General features: G+C 44.5%; 1 protein-coding gene across 8 annotated transcripts in view; it reads left to right on the top strand.

The window, feature by feature from the left end:
* APBA1 (amyloid beta precursor protein binding family A member 1) overlaps positions 1-24,452 on the top strand; it is a 180,450-nt gene that overhangs the window by 59,379 nt on the left and 96,619 nt on the right. For 4 of the 8 annotated variants that reach the window (XM_029055285.1, XM_029055293.2, XM_029055292.2 and 1 more), the window contains exon 2: positions 2,712-3,528. The exons of 2 other annotated variants lie outside the window; for them this stretch is intronic. The gene's annotated coding sequence lies outside the window, so the exon portion shown is untranslated. Of the gene's footprint in view, positions 1-2,711; positions 3,533-17,546; positions 17,665-24,452 lie in introns of all 8 variants that reach the window. 2 more of the 8 variants (XM_029055286.2, XM_029055287.2) reach the window with 2 other exon arrangements.

The following is a 24,452-nucleotide window of genomic DNA, read 5'->3' as shown; positions in this document are numbered from 1 at the left end:
AGCAAGATGATCTGAGCAGCAGAGTGAAGTATGGACTGGAAGAGGGGCGAAACCAGATGCTGGGATACCAGCAAGGAGACAGATGCGGTAATCTGAATAGGATGAGTGCCTGGATTAGGGTGATGGCTGTGTGGATGGAGGGGAAGGGGTACATCCGGGAAATGTTGTGGAGGAAAAACCGACAGGATTTAGCAACAGACTGGTGTAAGAGATCAAAGGCAGTGATGAGTCAAGGGTAATACCAAGATTGTGGGTTTGAGAAATGAGGAAAGTGATGGTATGGTCAGTTGTGATGGAACGGTTAAGTGGATTAGAGTACGTGGGAGAGAAGATGCAGGGTTTGGTTATTTGCTCCCTTCCTTTGGAGAGGCCTGGACCACCAAACTCTCTGGGAATGCTGTTAAAGAGTGTTGCAGCTGGAGATGGGGTCAGAGTCAATAGGGCTGGGAGAATCCCAGCTGAGCAGGGCTTTTAGAGACTTGCCCCAGGACGGGAGCCTTTTAAAACATGTGCAGGGACTGCTAACAGGAAAACATTTAAAATGTCCCCAGTCATGGATGCAGGGGGCGGAGATGGGGTGGTGCAGAGAGTAAATTGCAGGACACAGGAGGACTGTGGATTATGGAGGGATGGGCTTAGAGGTTTCCCACAGGGAGAAATAATTGGCAGGACAAAGAAAAAGAAGCAGTAATTTGATATTTCTTAGTGCTTACTGTGTGCCAAGCGATATAAGCGCTGGCATAGATACAAGCGAAACAAGTCGGACACAGCCCCTGTTCCCACATGGGACTTGAGGTCTACATAGGAGGGAGGATAGGTATCGAATCCCCATTTTACAGATGAGGAAACTGAGACACAGAGAAGCTAAGCGGCTTGCTCAAGTTTGTACAGCAGGCAAATAGAAGAGTTAGGATAAGAACCTACGTGTCCCAACTCCCAGCCTGTGCTCTTTCAGTAGACCATAATACTTCCCCAAGTAGCCAAAGAAAAGGAGTACTGGAGTGGCTCTTCCTGAACGCTCTTTAAAAAGGCCTCATCCCCTTCTGACAATTCAGAATCAAATATATCCTGGACCTTCGATCTCTCGGTTCAAAGGGAAGCTCTCCTAATCCAATCAAGTTACTTTAAGCATGTTAAATTGTGGGTTAACAGAAGTTGGCCAAGGTAGATTAGGAAACAGACTCTTACTAGCACAAATTGCTATTTGGTCTCTAGGATAAATCAAGCTTATTAGGGGAAAAGGTTCTTTATTTGAAGACTTCCAATTTTATTATTTCTTTATTTGAATTTTCAAATATGAAAAGAACATCATAATCTTCTCCAGGCTCCCTGTGTTCCGCATATGTCAAGTGCTTTAATCGGGGTTAATGGAGGTGGGTGGGAGGGAATCTGCCTTCTCTATCAAAGTTTCTAATTACAAGAGAGGAGATTGTGCAGGCCCTAATATCAGCAGAAGCTTACATTAAACCTTTACCCGCCTGCTGCCCTCCCACCCCACACCCAAGCCATTTTTTTCTAAACTGATATGTAAAAAAAATGGAGGTGCTTCAGGTATATCTTAATTTCAACTTGCTGACATTTTATGATGACTTGGTGGAAAAGACTTTTTTGCCTGTGTTCACATGAAAAGTTTTTGTTTACATAGGCCTTAATCACTTCTCTCTCTGCTAAAACGTCATATATGTTCTGCTTTCTGGCTGCTGTTAATTGCAAATATGTGATTTTTGATCATTCAGGGGTGAAATTCTATTTGAAGTTCTCTTCATCTAGAACTGATTGGGTAAGCAGCTGGGTGACACTTCCTGCAATCTTACGCTGTTGTTGTTTGACATGTATGATGCACTAAGTAGTGTGATTGCTACTTTACCAGTCTGTCACACCCATTGTTGCACCCTCCAAAAAACTGTATAATAATAATGAAGGAAATAAGGTATGCCACTCTGAGTCTGGCTAAAAATAAGTGAATGTGCTTTGAATGTGAATTTGGGGGAGATTCAGCACCGCAAATTGGTCAATGGGGCCCTGATGACTGGATACGCAAGAGGTAAGGTTTTGGTGTCAGTTGGTTTCCGTTTATCTTAGATTAGTATTCTGATAAAGTTTTTATGTAGCATTTCTAAGGTACATTATCTCTTAGGAGGTTTTATCCTGTTTACTCAATCACTCATTTCTATCAGGCCTGGTAGATATGGTGTTTTGGTCAGTGATATTGAGTTAATGTTAATATTTGTCATTCTGCCATTCTTAGTATTAATAATACCCAGTCTTTGCCTTGAGTAAAAAAAATGAAAGAGTCTACCTATTCTCTTCTCCTTTGTATTTCCTTGCCTTTCTCCATATTTCTCCTAGCTTTCTCTCTGTCACCCTTCTCCACTGGCTCTGTGTTACATTACTTTCTATCTCCTCTCCTTTGGTGCACATACCTCTTTCCCTTTGGATTGTATGTCTCCTTCTGTGTATGCCTCCCATCTCTCCCCATAGCTTAAAGTTTCTCTTTCTATGTTAACATGTTTCTGGGTGCCCCTGCATGGGGAAGGATGGGGAGAGAATCCATATATATATACACACATATGTACACCCACACACACATATGAAGGAATATATATGTGTGTGGCGTGTGGGCATATCCTTGTGAGTGTAGGTATGGGTGTGTGTGTGTATATATACATATATGTGTATGAAGTGTTATTGCCATCTCTTCCGCTTCTCAGAATCAGCAAAGTACTATGGATTGACAATTAGTCTGAAGAAGACCCAAAGTTATGGACCAGCCTGCATCCGGTAAACTCTACATATACCTAAGGATATCCACCGGTGACCCAGAGTTGAACGCTGTCACTGGGTAGCACGTTGTCCAGTGGTGCAAAGATAGACAAGAGGGTAGAAAAACAAATCGAGCGAGTTAGAGTATCCTTTGGAAGACTGAAAGACTGAGTGTGGCACCGACATGGCATCAAGATTCAGACCAAATGAAAGTCTATAGGGCAGTCATAGTGTCCAACCTTCTTGAAGTCCATGAAACTGGACTTACCACAGATTCCACCTGCAATACTTAGCATCAAAGGGCAAGGCAGGATCACGAGCAATGAAGTTCTGGAGTACCACTGGACTGCCAGCGTTCAAGCAGTGTCCCTCGAGGTCAGAGACCCTGGTATTGCCGTCGTCTTCTGTCGGATCCTCCCAAACACCTGGTCCAGTGCTCTTCACACAGTAGAAGCTCAATAGATGCCGATGACGATTATATCACACCTTGGCTGAGTGGGACCTGTGAGGAGAACAGACAACACTAGGATACCCAAACTGTTGCTCTATGGCGAACTAAAGAGGGGAAACTGTAAAGAGGGTGGACAGAAGAAACGCAATGAAGCAAAACCTCAATATGGCGTTGCAATGGACAATTGGGAGACGACAGCCGAAGACCGATCAGCCTGGCCGAACACCAGTCAGAAATGGGGTGACCGTTTCGGAGCAGAGGCTTCGGCGAGATCGTGGCTCCAAGAGGGAGAAATGAAAACAGCACCAGGCACAGTAGGTAACAAATGCAGCGGTGCAGAAAGGGGCAGTCCTTACGTGCACGTGATGTGGAAGGGATTTGCTCGGTCACGCGATGGTTTTATCGACCCCATCCGCATATGCCAGTTACCCAAAGCTCACCATCGGTAGTATCATCTTCGAACCCAAAGGACAGCGCTGAGTGTGGTGGGTACGGGGGTCGGGGGGAAGGAGAGCAAGGGCCTGAGTATGAATAGGTGTGGTGAGTATTCCCATCCCTGCTGAGCCAAACTGCAGTCCAGTGGTGGCACCAAGGAAGGGTAGATTCCCTCTGCTCTCCCAAAGTGCCTTGGCAGTCTGGTTGAGGCCCCTTCTTCCACCTCTCCCTCTCCTCCTCCACACAACATTTGAGTTTCTATTTTTAGACCCGATCTCAAGATTCAAATGCGGGGAATGCCGAAAACACGATTTGGCTGACTGAGGTAGAGCCCTGTATGAGTTGAAAATTGGGGGCCTGCCCTTGCCCACTCACACTGAGCCCTGGAAGTGTGAGTCACCTGGCCAGCACCTAATCAGACCTGCCCTCATTTCTGAATGGGTGGAGCTGGAGATGCACATTGTCACACACAGAAGGTAGTCCTTATGGACGACTGGGACTTAGGCGCACTGGAGAACGTGGGAGGTACGTTTTCTCCTTAAAGAGAAAAGGTAAATCTGCTGCCTCGGGGTGAGTATCCATGTTAGAGGCCAGCACAGGTTGGAAATCTGGAGTCTGGCCCAACCCGGCCTGCTGCAGGTCTAACCTATGTTGAGTTCAGACCCATCCAGCTCCTGATTCCAGACCACTTTGTCCACCGTAAACCGTGAACCCAGCATTGTTTTCCAAAGCGTATTGGAATTCTCCTTTGTCTTCCTTACATTTATTACTTATCTTACTCTACCCAAGGATGCTGTTGACTAAACACTGCCCAAAGGACTCAAGGAAACAAAATGGTGGTTTGGGTTTATTTTCTAATGGATAGGGTGACATTTCCCCTAATTTCTTATCACCTTTGATAGTTCTCATTCCCCTCCCTCCACGCCCTCCTCCCAATCTCACTCACTGTCTCACCGTAGTGGGAACTATCAAAACCTGAACGGACATGTGAATTTAGACCTACCCTTCTCAACCATGGAGGCAGAACTCGCCGGCGTTGAAATGGATGAGGCATGTTGATGGAACTGAATGTTGCCTGCCATAACCCTTGTGGAAGACCTGCAGGGTGGGGAACACAACTGGGCAAAGCATCAAGACCTGTGTTGCCTTGTTCCCCTCCACTTTTTTTTTGTTTGTTTTAGTGATATTTGTTAAGAGTTTACTATGAGCCAGGCACTCCACTAAGTACTGGGGTAGATCAGGTTGGACATAGGCTCTGTCCCACATAAGGCTCACAGTCTTACAGGTGAGGTAACTGAGACACAGAGAAGTGACTTGCCTAAGATCACACAGCAGACTAATATGGCAGAGCCAGGATTAGCCTCGCCCCACTCCCCAGCCTCCTAGAAGGCTGGTCAGTCAATCTGATGTGGATCTGAGCTATGGGAAAAGTGAGCAGTAGGATACACCCCTGCCCTGACTCTCCTGCAGCCAGAAGGAATCCTGGGAGTTGCAGGTTGATCCTGGGGGCTCACCCTGGGATTCAGGGCCAGACCAGAAAGTGGAGGAGAAGTTTAGGTGGAAACTCAAGGTAGTGTGGGAGCAAATATTTTAAATTGCTCCTTAATTTTTTTTTTAATCTTTTCCTCTATATTTTTCTTTAATAAGTTTCCAGTCATTTGTGGAATGATTTTCTTGCTCTCGTCCTACTCTGATTTAATAGCACTGTTTTCCAGTAATTATTTTTGATGTAATAGACTACCGTGGGATTTTCAAGAGTAGTAGCTGATCCCTAAACCCCTCTCAGGGTCACTCCTGGAGAGTTTCCAGTACTCTACAGTCTCCACTACAGGAGGGACAGTCAAGCTGAGGCATATCCATTCCATTCCTAGCTTGGTCAGTGGCTAGTGAGTGGAAGGCAATCCACTGCATGTCAAAACTCCCTTTTACTGGGCAGCAGCGGGAATGGGAGAGAGTTTACTGCGCGGAAGGAGACAATGGTAAATCACTTCTGTATTTTTACCAAGAAAATTCAATGGATACACTACCAGAACGATTGCAGGTGGAGGTGGGGTGTTCTGGGAGAGATGTGTCCATGGAGTCGCTATGGATCAGAGGTGACTCAACAATATAAGACAAGTCGATGTGATCCCTGTAAAACGATTATGTGGTAATGCTATTGATCCATGAAGGGTTGCAATTGCAAGGAAAGCAGATGTTTGTATCTTAAGAGGTACAGTGAAACCCAAAGTAGGTAAGTGTCCATTCCCTAATGATTTAGCCCCCCTCAGTTAAAAGTGCTCCTAGTAATTCACAATGCCTAAGAATGGCAGTTTAAAAATCTATGGATACCTATTCAGATCTTGTTGAATTTGTGCATTTGGTCATTATTTCTTCCTGTCGTATGGTCTTGACTTTTGGTCTGTGCCCATCCCAAGCATGGGATCAGTCCCTTTGGATACCTGCAAGACTTTGTTACAAGCTCTTTTCACAATGAGAAGGCTAGTGAAATCCCTCAGTTCTTGAAAAGGGGTCTATTGTTCATTCATTTATTCAATAGTATTGAGCGCTTACTATGTGCAGAGCACTGTACTAAGCGCTTGGAATGAACAAGTCAGCAACAGATAGAGACAGTCCCTGCCGTTTGACGGGCTTACAGTCTAATTGGGGGAGACAGGCAGACAAGAACAATGACAATAAATAGAGTCAAGGGGAAGAACATCTCATAAAAACAATGGCAACTAGATAGAATCAGGGTGATGTACATCTCATTAAACAAAATAAAATAAATAGGGTGGTAAAGATATATACAGTCGAGTGGACAAGTACAGTGCTGAGGGGGTGGGATGGGAGAGGGGGAGGAGGAGAGGGAAGGGGGGAGAAGAGGGTTTAGCTGTGGAGAGGTGAAGGGGGGGTAGAGGGAGCAGAGGGAAAAAGGGGGGAGCTCAGTCTGGGAAGGCCTCTTGGAGGAGGTGAGTTTTAAGTAGGGATTTGAAGAGGGGAAGAGAATTAGATTGTCTGAGGTGTGGCGGGAGGGCGTTCCAGGACCGTGGGAGGACGTGGCCCAGGGGTCAACGGTGGGATAGGCGAGACCGAGGGACGGTGAGGAGGTGGGCGGCAGAGGAGCGGAGCGTGCGGGGTGGGCAGTAGAAAGAGAGAAGGGAGGAGAGGTAGGAAGGGGCAAGGTGATGAAGACCATTGAAGCCTAGAGTGAGGAGTTATTGTTTGGAGCGGAGGTTGATAGGCAACCACTGGAGGTGTTTAAGAAGGGGAGTGACATGCCCAGATCGTTTCTGCAGGAAGATGAGCCGGGCAGCGGTCTGTAAGTTCTTAGAAAACAGACATAGTTTACCTAAAAATGGGAGACACAATTTACATATGGGTTCATTTAGGGAATGAGCCCACTTACATTTCTCTCCATTTTGGGCCAGTCAGCAGCCCTTTCTCAGGTGCAAAGTCACTGAGAAATATTCCTGTTCTAGAGACCTTTAGGCTTTTGGCTCCCATGGTCTCTTTTGCAATCAATTAATAACTCAGTCACTAATCAAGCACTAATCTAAGCACTTGACTGGATATAACAGAAGCAAAACACATATTCCCTGCCCTCAAGGAGCTGACAGTCAATTGGCAATGTAGAATGCAGAACACTGAGTGAGTTTCCAAGATTTGCTGAGGGATTTGCAGTGGACCTGATGAATTTCCTCACCCGAGGCGAGGAGTATTAATAGAGTCAATGTGACTTGTAATTGTAACTTTTGCAATTCTTCCTTTTTTAGCTAGTGAATGATGGTGGGGAGCTGAGCCTTTAACTGTAAATCCTGCTGGGTGACTTATTTTCGCTCACCTCTTAAGCAATAGCCGAGTCCAGTCTAATATATAAGCCACTGGGCACAACAAAGTGAAAACACATTTTGACACTTTCTCCTTGCCTGAAGCCATGCCTTGTTCGGGGCTTGTATTTGATTTGAAGAAGGATTCTATCCAATTACAGGGCTAGAAAATGGGTCCTGGAAACGATGCCCTTTACTAACTGCTGCAGTCTGGCGCCATTTTTGAGCTCCCGTTTTATTTCAAGCTCCGAGAGGGAGTGATTGTAAATTACATTAAAATGTTGGAAGGCCAGAGATTGAGGGTAATTTGCAATGATGGGTCCAGGACTAGACATTTGGGATAAGTAATACAACTATAGTATTCACTTTAGACTTCAGATTTTCAGTTTGAAAGTGTTGGTTTAAAACTGTTAGACTCCTTTGGACAAGTAGTAATTGCTTAAAGCAAGAGGAGAAGGGGAAAAGGCTTGGTTGAAGGAAGCTGATGTTCCTTCATGTAGAGCACAGGATACTGTACACACGATCAATGTGAATTGCTTTATTGTTATGTCATGTGGAACAGTTTTGAATGGAGTGAAGAGCATTTCATGCTTTTGCTTTTTCAAACAAGGCTGTCAGGCAATTCCCTAAGGGGAAAAAAAAAGAGCTTGGGATGTGCTTAACTCTCACTAAGAGGCTTGCCAGTTGAAAAAAAATGTTGGGCCACTTTGGGGCTGAATTTGTACATTTGCAGGGCTCTGCGTGATAGAGGATTTCAACCACTGTCAGTAGAATTTGAGAGTTTGAAAAATAGTATATGAGAAATACTATTTGTTGTATTACGTGCTGGGGTAGATACAAGCTAACCTCCGGATTCTCTTGTGTGAACCCCAGCATTTAGTACAGGGTCTGGCACCCAGTAAGCGCTTAACAAGAACCATAAAAAATGCAGGCAAATGGAGTTAGCTTGTTAAAACCCATTGGCATGTTAGATTTTTTTTTCCCTTTCAGATGCCTTCCCCCTTCCCAAGCAGATTTTACTGCTCTTAAAGTATATTCAGTTAGAGAATTAATGGAGATTTTAGTTTGGAGATGTATATTCTTTTTTTAATGGTATTTTAACGGTACTGACTCTGTGCCAAGGACTGTACTAAGTGCTGGGATAGATACAGGATAATCAGGTAGGACACAGTCCCTGTCCCACATGGGGTTCACAGTCCAAGTAGGAGAATTTAATCCCCAGTTTACAGATGAGGTAATTGAGGCACAGAGAAGTTAGGCGACTTGCCCAAAGCCACGTAGCAGGTAAGTGGTGGAACGGGGATTAGAACTCAGGTCCTCTGGCTCCCAGATCTGAGCTCCTTCCACTGGGTCCTGCTGCTTCTAAATCCAAAACCGTGCTCCCTTCTACTTAGACTCTGAGGCCATGTGGCACAGGGACTATGCCCAAACTGATTATTTTCTCTCTACACCAGCAGTTAGAATGGTGCTTGTCAAATAATAAGTGCTTAACAAGCACCTTATCAAAAGACTTGCCTCCTCCCTTCATCCCTCTCTACCCGCCATCTTCAACTGTTAACTTTTTTAATGGCTTCTTCCTCACTGCTTTCAAACATGCTCATGTATCCCCTATCTTAAAAAAAAAAAATTCTCCCTTGACCCCATGGCTCCCTCCAGTTGCCACCCCATCTCCCTTCTACTATTCTTCTCCAAACTCCTTGAATGAGTTTTCTATACTCACTGCCTCCACTTTCTCCCTTCCAGTTCTCTCCTTGACCCACCTCCAATCTGGTTTCTGTCCCCTCCACTCCATGGTAACTGCCCTCTCAGAGATCACCAATGATCTCCTCCTTGCCAAATACAGCGTCCCCTACTCCATCCTAATCCTCCTTGACCTCTCAGCTGCCTTTGCCACTTTGAACCACTCCCTTCTCCTGGCAACATTATCTAACCTTGGTTTCACTGACAGTGGCCCCTCCTGATTCTGCTCCTATCTCTGACCGCTCTTTCTTGGTCTCTTTTGCGGGCTCCGCCTCTGCCTCCCATCCCCCAACTGTGGGAGTTCCTCAAGGCTCAGTTCTGGGTCCCCTTCTATTCTCCATCTACACCCACTTCCTCGAAGAACTCATTTCATTCTCATGGCTTCATTCATTCATTCAATAGTATTTATTGAGCGCTCACTATGTGCACAGCACTGTACTTAGCACTTGGAATGTACAAATCGGTAACAGATAGAGACAGTCCCTGCCCTTTGACGGGCTTACAGTCTAATTGGGGGAGACGGACAGACAAGAACAATGGCAATAAATAAAATCAAGGCTTCAACTGCCATCTCTGTGGATGACTCCCTAACCTCCAGCCCTGATTGTTCTCTTTCTCTGCAGTCCTCCTGCCTTTGAGAGATTTTTACTTCGATGTCCCACCAACACCTCAAATTCAACATGTCCAGAACAGAACTCCTTATCTTCCCACCCAAACCCTGCCCTCTCTCTGACTTTCCCATCACTGTAGACAGCACCGCCACCCTCCCTGTCTTCTAAGCCCCGTAACCTTGACATTGGTCAACTCATCTGTCTCAATCAACCCACCTATTCAATCTGTCACCAAATCCTGTCTGTTCTGCTTTCATGACATCACTGAAATCTATCATTTCCTCTCCATCCAAACTGCTACTATGTTGATCCAAGCACTTATCCTGTCCCGCCTTGACTACTGCATCAGCCTCCTTGCTGATCTCCCTGCCTCCTATCTCACCCCACTCCAGTCTGTTCTTCACTCTGCTGCCCAGATCATTTTTTCCAAAACACATTCCATCTATTTTTCCCCACTCCTCAAGAACCTCCAGTGGTTGCCCATCCACCTCCACATCAAACAGAAACTCTTTACCATTAGCTATAAAGCACTCGATTACCTTGGGCCCCTCCTATCTTACCTCACTGATTTCCTTTTACAACCCAGCATGCTCACTTAGCTCCTCTAATGCCAACCTACTCGTGGTACCTCGATCTCATCTATATCTCTACCAACCCCTTGCTCGAGTGCTGCCCCTGGCCTGGAACTCCTTCCGCCTTCACATCTGACAGACGATCAACCTTCAAAGCCTTATTAAAGTCACATCTCCTCCGAGAGGCCCGACGAAACCCCAGTTTACCCTACTCCCTCCCCCTTCTGCATCGCCATCTGCACTTGGATTTGTATCCTTTATTCACCCCACCTTCAGACCCTCAGGACTTATCTCCATATCTTTAACTTACTTTTATGTCTGTCTCGCCCTCTAGACTGTGAGGTCCTTGTGGGCAGGGAACATGCTTACCAAATATGTTGTATCGTACTCTCCCAAGCACTTAGTACAGTGCTCTATGCACACACTAAGTACTCAATAAATGTGACTGATTATTGTACTCTTAGTACAGTGCTCTGCACATAATATTTTCAATAAATACCATAGATTGTTTGATCGAATATACAGATAACACTAAAGAGTAGAGTTGAACACTCGTTTATCCAAATGGCAGTTGTCTGTTATCCAGATAGGGAGAATTTATTGTTTTTACCCAGGAGTCTCCTTGCTCTTCTGCATACCTGAACTCTGAGTGGGTTTATACTATGTATAACCTACCTTCCAGAAGAGTCCAGGACTGCAGGTAATTAATTTCCTTTTGTGACCCCAGGGAGAGTTTTAAGGGACCCCACCTTGAGCCAAACCTTGTGTCAGAAATTGCACTCCAGACATCCTCTTGCCCTGTTAGCCAAAGTTGTTTTTGGTCCAACATTTGTGATAGAGGAGTTTGCTGAAGATATCCATAATGAACTGGGCAAGTTTAAGTCCACATGACCTCATCCAGCCTTATTTGATTGCATCAGCTGAGGCATTGGGATGCTGCAGGAGTTAGCTGCCTTGCACAACCCAGAGTGCAGCGCATCCCAAAACCAAGGTGAAATCTGGAGCCTTCAGGCTGCTGAGACAGCTCCAGCGATAAGGATTCTGAATACCTCCTTCCACCCTCTGAGCTAAACTGGCAAAACAAAAGCAGTAGTGGTTTCTAAGGGTCCTGGGGATGAGCTAACCCCTCACTCCTGGACTCAGCCTAAGGCATACCCTGCTTTCCCTGCCTCCCAGGCTTAACCTGGCCTCTCCCTGCCTCAGCCGACCTCTCCCTGCCTCAGCCGACCTCTCCCTGCCTCAGCCCATCTGCTCCCCCAGAGCTTTACAATTTTGGTCTTCACTGCTGCTCTGGTTGGCCACTCTGTCTCCACCCCCCTCTGAGGCCAGAGAGGCAGAAATCACCTTCATGATTTTGCAGCTGTTCCTGCTGATTTTGTCTGTTTGGCCAGTATTATTATTGCCCATGTATACAATCTCACCACTAACAGGTTCATCTTTGAGTGAATGGAAGGGTTACTCCCTTTCTCTCTCTTTCTCTCTCTCTCTCCCACCTTCCCTCTCCATATGTGGGTATTTATCTTTATGGGGGCTAGAATCAGTGCTTACTGTATGTAGAATATTATTCATTCAGTCGTATTTATTGAGCGCTTATTGTGTGCAAAGCACTGTACTAAGCGCTTGGGTGAGTACAAGGCAACAACAAACACACATTCCCTGCCCACAGTGAGCTCACAGTTTAGAGGGGGAATATTATGCTCGGTTTATGGGGAACGTTAAAAAATAAACTAAAAACCTTTGGTAGCCTACAAAGGCAGTAACTTTCTCTATAACCTCGAAGGAGACCAATGGGATCTTATCATCTTAAACGTACAATATGATCACCTCCTTTCAGTTTACTCAGGGGTTCTTGTAAAGCCATCAACGCAACAATCTTGGAAGCAGCAAGCAAGAGTAGCTGCAAAAATGCTAATAACAATAATAATAATTATGGTATTTGTTAAGCGCTTACTATGTGCCAGGCACTGTACTAAACGCTGGGGTGCATACAAGCAAATCAGGTTGGACTCAGTCCCTGTCTCATGTGGGGCTCACAGTCTCAATCCCCATTTTACAGATGAGGTAACTAAGGCCCAGTGAAGTGACTTGCCCAAGTTCACACAACAGGCAAGTGGGAAAGCTGGGATTAGAACCCATGACCTTCTGACTCCCAGGCCCATGGTTTATCCACTGTGCCATGCAGCTTATGGCAGTCTCCGGTCGCCCAACTTCCTGGCCATTTTCTAACTAGAGCAACTGCGTAGAGGAGGAGCAAGCAGGGTAAAGCTCAGTAGGTGGAGGGAAGGGTAGGTGAGCTCTGTAGTTCTGAGGATCACCAAGTTGACGTGGAAAGATTCCATTTAGGGTCCATTTGGCTGTACCTGAAAATGTTTGGTCTAGTGGAGAGAGCATAGAACTGGGCGTCAGGAGATCTAGGTTCTAGTCCTAGTTCCGCCACTTGCCAGCTGGGTGATCTTGGGCAAGTTACTTCACTTCTCTGGGCCTCTGCTTCCTCCTTTGTAAAATGGGGATTCAATACCTGATTTTCATATGTCTTAGCCTGTCAGTCCTTAGTGGGACAGAGAATGCACTTGATCTGATTATCTTTGTTCCTTCTACCCCAGGCCACAGAATGGATAGTCCTGGTCCTAGCCTGTCCTAGATAGTCCTAGACTGTAAGCTTCTTGTCTGTGTCTATGAACTCTGTGGTGTGTCATGGGAAGCAGCATGATGTAGTGGAAAGATCACGGGCCTGGGAGTCAGAAGGTCATGGGTTCTAATCCTGGCTCCGCCATTTATCTGCTGTGTGACCTTGGGCAAGTCGCTTCTCTTCCCTGTGCCTCAGTTACCTCATCTGTACAATGGGGATTAAGACTGTGAGCCCCATGCGGGACAAGGGATTGTGTCCAACCTGATGAACTTGCATCCACCCCAGCGCTTAGTACAGTGCCTGGCACATAGTAAGCGCTTAGTAAATACCATTGTTATTATTACTATCCTCTCCCGAGCACTTAGTGCAGTACTTTGCACCCAGTAAATACTACTGATTGACTGATTGGTCTTGCCTCATTGATTTCCTTTGCACAGATGAAAAGTTCTTAATGTTTCCTAATTTGGCGCTGGGCACTTTCTAAGAATTATACCAAATACAAGATTGGGATGCATTTATTCTTTCCCTTGAGTCCCACAAATGTGAAAGCATTAATGGACTCATCTGGAAGAAAGGAATTTCTCCAGTTGGCTAGTTGTTTTGAACACCTGAGCCGCTTCCAGACTGAGTACCTAGGTTTTGGAAGGTTTCCAAAAGACCCTGTTTTCCAAATGTATGATGTTGAAAGAGAGAAAAAAATGAGACATTCGAAATACAGCCCATCCATTTTTTTGTATGGCATCAAGGAATTCAGCGAGTTTTTTAATTCTGCATTGTAGTTAGTATTTAGCTCTCCATCCAGAGATATTTTACTAGTGTTTTTCTCATCCAGTCGTCTTTTGCCAATTTGGAAGTGGGAAAACTGAGGCTGAAGAGCTAAGTGGCTTGCCTCAGGTCACATAGCAAATGGCAGAGCTGAAAAGAGCTGTAGACTGTAAGCTCACTGTGGGCAGGGATCATGTCTACCAACTCTGTTGAAATGTATTTTCCCTCCAGTACTCTGCTCACAGTAAACACTCAATAAATACTATTCATTGATGGATATTTCTTGCTTCAGGATTAGGCTGAAAGAACAAATGTAATAATGAGTTCTTTCCATTCCTGGAGAAAACAGCCACGAAGGTGGGTTCCTTAGAGGTGACAGATTTGGGTTGTAATATCAATAATTATATCAGTAATAATGGTATTTAAGCACTTACTATGTGCCAAGCACTGTACTGCACACTGTGATTGATACAAGGTAATCAGATTGGATGCAGTCCCTGTCCCATATGGGGCTCAGAATCTAAGTAAGCAGGAGAACAGGTATTTAATCCCCATTTTTCAGATGAGGAAACCAAAGCACAGAGAAGCGAAGTGACTTAGCTGAAAATACACAGCGGGCAAATGGAGGAGCTGGGATTGGAGCCCAGGTCCTTGATTTTCTGGCCTATGCTCTTTCCTCTAGGTCACGCTGCTTCCCGGGGTTTTGGCCTTGGTGGATCACTTAGAAGTTAAAAAATACATTTAAAAGCCTGAGGAAGAAATTGGACTGGATTCCTCTGATCAGTAGCCATATAGTTGAATATATCATCTCATCCGATAATCTTGTACCTACCCAAGGATTCAGCATAGTGCTTGGAGACAAAAAGCACTTAGTACCGTAAAGAACTAAATAACTAATGAGGTAAACTGCAGCTGAGTACACTAAATACAGGGATGGACTGGCTCCCCGGGACACCCAGGAAAACTCAGGCAGGCCAGCGCCCTTGTGGTCTGGCTCACTTCATCCTCCGAGTTGTTCCTTTTTCATATTTCGAAGCAAGCTAGGAGCTGCTCAGTGCCAGGTAGGATAACAGAGGATGGTAGTAAAGGAGCTTCTGCTCCTCAGATTCTCCAATCTCCCCACCAGCCTTCCAGAGCATTCCTGCCAGATCTGTTCCTGGTAAGAATTTTGGAGCCAGGCAGCCCAGACTAAGCAGACTTTATTTGTGTACTGGATACTTAACCAACCATAGTATTTCTTGAGTACCTACAATGGGCAGGGCACTGTAGTAAGCACTTGGGAGAATTCACTAGAGTCAGAAGACCTGATCCCTGCCCGCAAGGAGCTTACAGTCTAGCCAGGGAGGCAGGCAGAAAGTAATTTACGGATTGAAGGAGAGATGGGTAAAATGGATTTGTAGATAAGTGAGTGCTTAAAAGGGAGGATATGTAAGTCAGCATGTGCAGAAGTGCTGTAGGTGGGTGTGAGTGCTTAAGTGCATAGTTGGTGGAAAAGTGCTGATGTGGTAATTGGGAGGTTACAATCTGGGGAGAAGAAAAATGAATTAGACAAGGTCTCATGGAGAAAATGGGATTTCGGGAGGGCTTTGAAGATGGAGAGAGCTGTAGTCTGCTGGATTTAAAGAGGGAGCTACTCCAGGGAGGAGGAACGGCATGAGTAAGGGGTCAGAGGCAGAACATACAAGAACTGGTAACAGCGAGTAGGTTAGATTGGTGGAAACAAAGTGCACGAGCTCGGGTATAGTGGGAGAAGAGTGGATAATTACAAGGGAAAAAGCCGACCGAGTGCCTTAAAACCAGTTATCAGGAGTTTCTGCTTGAGGCGGAAATAAATGGGCTACCATCAAAGGCTTTTTGAGGATGTTAAGGTGTGATCTGGGCTGAAGAGTGAATTCTGGACAGGGAGAGGGGAGAGACTGGAGGCAAAAAGACCTGTGAGGAGACCAATAAACAGTAGTCAAGCTGGGATGTGAATGAGGGCCTAGACCAGCAAGGTGGTGATTTGGTTGGAAGCAGCGAATCCATGAAATGTCACAGTGAAAAATCTGACAGGATTTGACAACACACTGAATATGAGAATTAAAGAGGGGAAGGTGGCTGTGGACTTGAGATGCAGGGGCTGGTGGTGTCAACAGTGATGGCAATACTATGGCGAGGAGAGGATTTGGGAGGGAGTTGAAGAGTTCACTTTTGGATATGTGGAGCTTAAGGTGCCATTGATCCACATAGAAACATCCTGGAGGCAAACTGAAATGTATGATTGCAGAAGAGGTGAGAGGTTGGGGCTAGATTTGGGAGTCATCTGCATAGAGGTGGGAGGTGAAGCTATGAAAGTAGATAAGCTCTCCAAGGAATTGAGTATGAATTGAAAAGGGGTCCCAGATCAGAGCCTCGAGGAACAGCCACAATGAGGGGATACAAGGCAGAGAATGAGTGGCCAGAGAGATGAGGAGAACCAAAATCAATCAGTCGTATTTGTTGAATGCTTTCTGTGTGCAGAGCACCGTACTGAGTGCTTGGGAGAATATGGTATAACCAGAAGAGAGCTATCAGAGAATGATTAGTTGAAGATTTTGGTCAGGGAGGGAAAAAGATTGGACACATGTAATTTTAAGAATTGAGAAGAGACAGGATCAGAGGTACAAGTAGAAGGAATATAATTTGAAAGCAGGGTACAAGGATGGATGTAGAGATTGGAGGGAGTTGGAGAGGTCATGTGATGGCTTTGGGGAGTTTCTGCCTGATAGTTTCAGTTTTGTCAACTAAGGTTATAAGGGGCAAGAGAGGAGAAGGTGGGGGCACTGGAGACTTCCGAAGGGAGCTAAAGGTCTGGAGTGGTGGAGATAATGGAGGTGGGAATCAATGAGGGGGAAGAAGTATCGTTGCTGATCCAGAGTGTGCAAGCTGGGATGAATCCGAAATCAGTCCGGTGTCTGGATTTCCACCGATAGCTCTCTGCATCCCAGGTGCAGGAGGGAAGGAAAAGTATTGGTCTTGAGTGTCCTGTGCTTCTAATCCCAGGGACTGTGTGAAATCACGTTCTGAACAGTTGAAAGTTATGAGGCAGGCTCTGTGAGTAGTTGGTGCGGGGGGGTGGGGAGGGAGCGTTGTACAGATGGGAGGTTCTGCAGGCTCCCAGCAGGCGAGCCCAAGCAAGCCATGGAAACTCTGGTGGTTAGTGGAAGGAGGCACAGTTAGGGGCGCTACTCAAGTATCAGTCAATCCATTCTCCAACCTTTTTTTGTGCCTGACTTCTTCCCTCACCTCTCCTCAGTTTGGGGGGTTTTGAGGGGTGGAGGAGGGCCGCACATGTCTTTGTGTGTTCATACATAGGTAATGTAAATATGCCTCATCATTATCAATTGTATTTATTGAGCACTTGTGTGCAGAGCACTGTACTAAGTGTTTGGGAGAGTACAGTATAACGGACATGTCCCTGCCCGTGACAAATGACTACTTACAATTTCAGTAGAAACTGTAAAGTACATTTCAAAACTCTTTACTTTTGTTTCAAAGAATGTTTTCAATAAAGTCATTTTTTTATAAATAAAAAATGTGATATTGTTGGTTTAAGAAGTCGGGCCCTGGTGCTTTTTAAAGTGCTAATCTGACAAACGTTTCTCATTATATTATTCCTTTGTCAAATCTGAAGTCCCCATCTTTATCTCTAGATCTGTGCCATTTTTTCTCTTTCACAGGCACTCTGAAAAAAAGCTTTTGATTGAAATCTCAATTTTCCCTCTTCTGCTTATTGTCTATTACCTCATTCAGATGCCGTAAAAGCTTGGACTTAATAAATCGAAATCATCAATTCAAACCTAAGAAAATGAAGCTCATCTGGCTTGAATGATCATTTTGGCAAAGTAATTTTCCGAACTAAAAAGTGAATGTGAGTTGGATTTTAAAACCTTTTAAACCAAGTCAGTCCATCCCCCAGCATTGCCCTGAGCTTCTGGTTTAAAGCACAAGGAATATCAATATCCAAAATTATACTCTGTTCCAGAATTTACTGTCACAATTTCACTGTCCATTGCAGAAGGCAACAACATTGAAAGGCTATATTTAAAGTGTTTGGGTTTTTTTTAAAATTTGAAGATTTTCCCCTTAATCTTAAAATACAAGTTTTTGCTCTTTGGTCTTAAATCACTTTGGTACGAATGATTACATTTACACATATATTCTATAAAGCTTAATACTTGCTCCCCAATTTAGGCTTCTTGATATACAAAGGCCCTGGTAAATACATTTGAGTCAAGTTAATACCTGAATGAGGTTGACTTTTGGAAGGAGCCTTATGAAATAGAACCATGTGTACAACTTTCCTCTTGAAATACTGTCGGTGCAAGGTCTTAAAATTTACATTTGGATTTCATTATATGAAGTATTCAGCAAATTTGGATTTTTGCTGGATCTCTTCATTCTGTTTGTGACATTTACCTCCAACCTAATTGAGTAATTACAGTAATTAGATAATTGCTCTCCTCCCGGCATTGTCTCTGTTGCCGAATTGTACTTTCCAAGCGCTTAGTACAGGGCTCTGCACACAGTAAGCGCTCAACAAATACGAATGAATTGAATGAATGAATGAATTGTGCATTTTCATGCCAAATACATGTCTTTTTTCATGAAAGTCCTTCCTCGAGCCTTCTTACAAAATTTTAAGCACTGGAACCGGTTATGAGGGAGAGCTATGGGATCCCTATACTAGTGGTCTTTAAGAATAGGATGGATATTTCATTGTTTGATATGCTTTAAGAAAAACTCTGCCTCTAGCAGAAAACAGATATGATGACCGTCAGGGCGACCTTCCTCCTGTATATTTCCATGGTTCCTTGAAAACTAAATTCTCCACCTCCTCAGAGGACAGAACCAGAGAGCACAGGTTTAAACTACAACAGGAGGATTAACGTTCAAATTTCTTGACAGTGAGGGTTGTTAAACATTGGAACAAGTTATCTCCAGAGGCCTTTGAAAATGCAGGAGAGGCTCTCATCTGTCTGAGAAGATTTAGGCAGAAGGAATGGACTAGGTGCCTTCAACTCCCCTTCAGTTTTAAGATTCTTGTATTCTGTATCTCTCAGAATCCATTTAGACCTTTCTATCTGCTCCACCTTAATTGGCAGTGGAACAAGAATTTACAATGTCACACACAATTAAGAATGCTTGCATGGTAGTTGATTTAATTATGGCTGTTGCCAAGCTGCTCTTATCTGCCACTAAAAAAACCTCTAACAAATTCTCAGCTATCTTGGAATCGATATGGTGCCTGAAGAAGACAGTTGTTTTATGCCATCCTTTGAGCCTCATGTTGGCTACTGCTGCTACAAAGTTCGGTGCCACGAGAAATGTGTGGTCCTGTATGATGATCCTTCTTCTTGCTTATACTAATTAAATTTGACATTCACGTGCCATCTCTGTCATTACCATTTGTCCGTTTGTTACCATTAAAAAGTGGGTATTAATTGGAATATCCTTCAGTTTTTCAATTAGTGAACATCCTGACATTTGATATTAAAACTTGGGTAGTTTTCCAGTCTTGCTAACCTTGACTTTGAGTTGATTTCTTACCCCAAACTCATCCTTATTTAGATAATTTTCCACCAGTGATTATTCAGTGGGGAAGAGAGGAAGAAATTTAGATTCTGTGAAGGGTGGTTTATTGCATTTTTGTCTCTCTGATGAAAAGCTTCAAAATGGGCTAGTCTGAAATCCTTATATATCCCTCTCTCTGAAATAAAGTACTGGGTCATTGTCTTCATCACTGTCCTTTGATCCTTAGAAGTCCTAGAAATCACTTCAGATAGGCTGTTAACACCCCAAGTGCCATTTTATCAAATTACTACTTACTTTTGTACCCATGGTCACCATGGTGCTGTTTGATTATTGGCAACAACCATAGACTTATGATCATTAAGCCTCTCGAGGTGACAGATCTAGTCCGGCATTGTGATCAAGTGGATACTTATGAGTACCATTTGCTGCTACTTGGTCATTAAGATCTAGAAGCTTAAATTAATTGCACCATACTCATTTGACCGATTTTTACATTTTTCTTGGAGAGGTAATACTAAAAAAATGTCTGGAGAGCAAAAAAACTGCAGTAAGGTAGGACTAGCTGTCGTCAAATTGTGTGATGTGATAAATATAGGCATTGGCAACCGCTACTTTTATACAATCAGGGAAATGGACTCTAATTAGGTATCTTCTATCTCTAATTGTACTTGTGATTGAGAGCATGAATATGGAGTCTGGCTGGGTGATGTGTTTCTTTGGATGGATTTGAGAAAGACAATAATTTGTCTAGAGTCCAAATAGGACTCCAAATCTTCCATTGAAAAGTATTTTTAGACATATTATCGTGGAGATAGTGTGATTAGTGGCATTGAGAAATAGCTTGTGGAAAGTTCTCAGCCCTGTGGTTTCTTGGCTACTCAGTCAATCAGTGGTATTTATTGAGCACTTACCTTGTGTAGCGCACTGAACTAAGCACTTGGGAGAGTACAGTACAACAGAGTTGGCAGACACATTCCCTGCCCACACTGAGTTTACAGTCTAGAGGAGGAAGATGGGGGCATATTCCCATTGAGAATAGGGGCATCAATCAATCAATCACTGGCACTGGACTAAATGCTTGGGGAGAGTATGATACAACAGAATTAGTAGCCACATTCCCTGCCCATAACAACTTTGCCATCTAGAGGGGGAGACGGACTTTAATATGAAGAAATATGTAATGAATAATGTATAAGTTAAAGATATATACATAAGTGGTATGGGGTTGGTGATGGGACGAATATTAAATGCCCAAAGATGCGTAGACGCAGAAGGGAGAGCGAGCTGGGGAAAAGAGGGCTTAACAGGGGAAGGCCTCTTGAAGGAGATATGACCTTAAGGGGACTACTCTTGTGAAATCAATCCCCCCTCGCCCCCACCCCACCCAACTAGAGTTTGCATCAGCAGTTAAGAAATCATTCTAGTTGGAGGATGTTCTGGAAAGACCTCTGCTAGGTTTCATAGATTGTGAGCCCCTCGAACGTCAGGGTCCTGGTCTGACTCCCACTTGTCTTCTCTTTCCCAGCAGTCAGTACAGTGCTCTGCGCACAGTAAGGACTTAATAAACACTGTTACTACTGCTATTAGTAGGGGTAACCCAGAAAGAAGATCCCGGTGTTGTCAGGCACTAGAAACTGCTTTCCATTCCCCCATCCTTGCCCTGCTTCATGCTTCCATGCCGTCAGTGTCTTCAGTTGCAAAGACCATCAGATGGATTGACAGAGTGAGATCCAATGTCCTGGTTACTCTCACAGACTCTGAGACTAGCTAGCCCCTCATCCATCCGGGTCAGCCCTATGTATAGATCTGTACATTTTCAGGACTCACAGCTTTTCTTTTCAGCTTGTTCGGTACATTGTGTAAGTTATTTGGGCTGGGGTGAAAGAAGCCTCTGCCTCTGGGGAAGATACTGATACTACATGATACTGGCGTGCATACATAGGAGTAGAATGTGACAGGTTGTGAAGTAATCCTCCTGTTATGCACAGAAAGGTTCAGGCTCTTCCTAGAGCCCTGCACATGTCAGAAATCCAGGATTCATCCCATCCACTGTCCATGTCTGCCCTCCAGCCGGCAGCCGGAGATCCATTCATTCATTCAGTCGTATTTATCGAGCACTTACTGTGTGCAAAGTACTGTACTAAGCGCTTGGGAGAATAGAATATAACAATAGACACATTCCTGCCCACAACGAGCTCACAGTCTAGAAGTGGTCAGAGTCTAGATCCACTGAATTAGAGGTCAGCCCAGGCCAAACCAATAGTGACCCAAGCCTCATTTTCCAGGAGTGTAGGTTCGTTTTGTGGGCAGGGAACCAACTCTGTTGTAGTGTACTTCCCCTAGCGCTTAGTAGCGCTCTGCACGCAGTAAACATTCATTGAATACTCTTGATTGATTGATTGGTTGATAGGAGTGCTGCCACGTGTACATTTTGTCTCATAGGCAGCTGGGAGTGGTAGTCTTGGCCATTCGGGGGGGCACTGTGCTTATGTGACAGTACCCCTGAAAGTAGCTCGGGGTCACGCTTCCGGTTTGCTCCCCAGGGCCTTCACATCACAGCCCCCACCCAAACCTGTGCCCAGCTCCAGGGCATCGTAGTAACCCAGTCCAACCTCAATTCACGAGCTGAACCCAGCTCATGCAGGACTTTTAATGTAGCCAATTCAGAACTCCACAACCAAGCAGAGTTCTGAGAAGAGCTGCCAAGATGACCAGAGTGATGGAAATAGGACTTAGGAGGAAATCAGTATTTTTTGAGTGTTTACTGTACAGAGCACTGTACTAAGGGCTTGGGAGAGTACAGTATAACAGAGTTGGTGGACACATTCCCTGCCCACTAGGAACTTACAGTCTAGAAAGATTGAAAGAAGGGAAACTTAAGTGCTTTCAAGAGGATAAGTACTGTAATTAACTGGTAGGTTCTGACTTGGAAGGATTTTGTAGAGAGGTGGCCAAAGACTGTGTCCCTAAGGCTAGGACAGGAGGAAATGGGCTAAACCTGCTTCCTAAAGGATTTAGGTCTGAAATAAGGAAGACACTTCGTGATTGTAAAAGTTATATTTTCCTGGAAGTTTTTAAGAATGGAGTTTTCCCAATCATTAGCATGCCTGTGCTGCATAGAGCAGTATTCCTGGAAGCAGTGGGCTGGACTGGATCAGCGATGGGGAGTTATTTTGGTCCACAAGCCAACAGCAAAGCAGCTGGTGGGAGTTTAGGCGGCAGAAATGTAGCCACTTCCACCCATGGTGACTCCTACCCACCTCCGAGCCAGCCGTAAGGACATTCGCTGACCCCCCAATGCTGCTTTCCAAGAGTCATGGTGTGCAGGAACGTTGCTGAGTGTATCAGTAGTTGGTCAGGCAGGCGGAAGCCACGGGCCCACTTAATTTGCGGCCAGCAAAATCCAGTCCACGGACCATACTTTTCTCCTCCCTGAACCAGGTAATCTCTTGTACACCCTCCTATGACCTTCTTCTTCACAGACCAGAGTATTGTTCTGTCTCTAGTGGAGGATGCCAGTCATTACCCTTACAATCAAGAAGTTTTATGTACTTATCCTGGAGGAGCTGGGAGGAGGGGGTCCAGGGACCACCAACTGCTTGGACTCACCCTTCACTTCACTTGCTCCCTGGGATCAGGGGCAGGGAGAAAGATCCTAGGGAGAACATCTTTCTTCATAAAATGAGTGGCCCATCTGCTTTTCCATTTTAGTTGTTTGGGATTTTTTTTTTTTTAAGACCTGAAATAGCTTAAGACCTGCAGTGTGTTTTACTTTTTATGACCACAGCAATTGCAGGCCATGTAGTTCTCTTCCAATCAGCCCTGGATAAAGATGATATTTGGAGAAATTAAAAAAACAAAAAAAAAAGGGTGTGTGATTTTCTCGTAGCTGGATTTGAACCCTTATATCCATACTCGAGTCCTTCCACCAGAACACAAAGAGGCATCTCTTATTTCTCCCAGAGATGCCCCAAACATTGAAGTAATGTCTGAATAATTATAGGACTCTAGCTCAGCTTCATATTTGTACACCGACGAGGGGGATGTGCAGATGATCAGGACGGAGGCCTCCTGCAGCCAGGGCCTGTTCCCCGTGGCATTGTTAACTAATTCCCGTTAGACCCCGGCCACACCGATATGGAATCCAACATCTCAGGCTCCAATTTTCTGAACTATTGAAGATGAAATGACATTCAGCGATTCCCCTCCCAACCTCTCTCGGCACCTCACCACACGCAGAAGTAATTTCCTGCCATCCTCATTGTAATGCATGTCCTCAATCAGTGAAAATGACTAAAAGCCAGGATTTTTACAATTCAGTGCTTTAAAAATCGAAAGTAGAGTCAGTCTTCGTTTTTAAATATTGCTCTGGGATCATTGTATTAATATTAATAAAGCTCTCTAAAGGAGATTGTCCTTTAGTATTACAGCCATTAAGGTTGTCACTGGCTTTTTAAGCGTTGCACATGAAATTAAATTGCCTCTGCATTTCCAGCGTTCTTCAGATGAATTGCACGCAGGCACGGGTTTCTCCTCATTTGCAGGCCTGTGCTGCCGAAACAGAGAAGAGGTTATTAGAAGTGCCAAATCAGGAGCCAGTCTCTGGAATTCAGTACGTTTGGGCGGTTACATTTTCTGGAAGAGGTCATGTCACTGGGAATAGGACACTGGTCCAGGAAATGGCCTCTCACTATTAAATGAATGCCATGACTCACAATTTATTGAGAATAAACGTTGAGAAGCTGCAGGGTTCCTTTCAAAGTGGGCAGCTTGTGTTTCTCGTTGACATTCTATCCCGGTGTCTTTTCAAAAAGTCACTTTTTGAAAAGTCACTGGGTACTATGGAAATAATCAGTCTGAAGGCGAGGAACTACTGTTCTCTCAAACATTTGGAAGAGAGCCGCCTATCTGATAAGCAGGGAGCACTGATCCTCTACTAGTTGATTCAGAGGGCTATAGTTCTTTTAATAAGCTAATAAAAATTGAAATGTAGGGACTGGGTCTCCATTGGCATTATATGAGGAAGCCATTATCTCTCAGTGCGATAATAAAAAAGTGCATTTTATTTAGAAATAAGTTTTTAAGTGCTCAAATTTGGTATACTCCTCTCTTGATTTGAAAACA

The sequence above is a fragment of the Ornithorhynchus anatinus genome, chromosome X5 (assembly GCF_004115215.2).
Source record: "Ornithorhynchus anatinus isolate Pmale09 chromosome X5, mOrnAna1.pri.v4, whole genome shotgun sequence".
Classification (NCBI taxonomy): domain Eukaryota; kingdom Metazoa; phylum Chordata; class Mammalia; order Monotremata; family Ornithorhynchidae; genus Ornithorhynchus; species Ornithorhynchus anatinus.
Note: the sequence above shows the minus strand (reverse complement) of the source record. Positions and strands in the feature narration are given on the sequence as shown.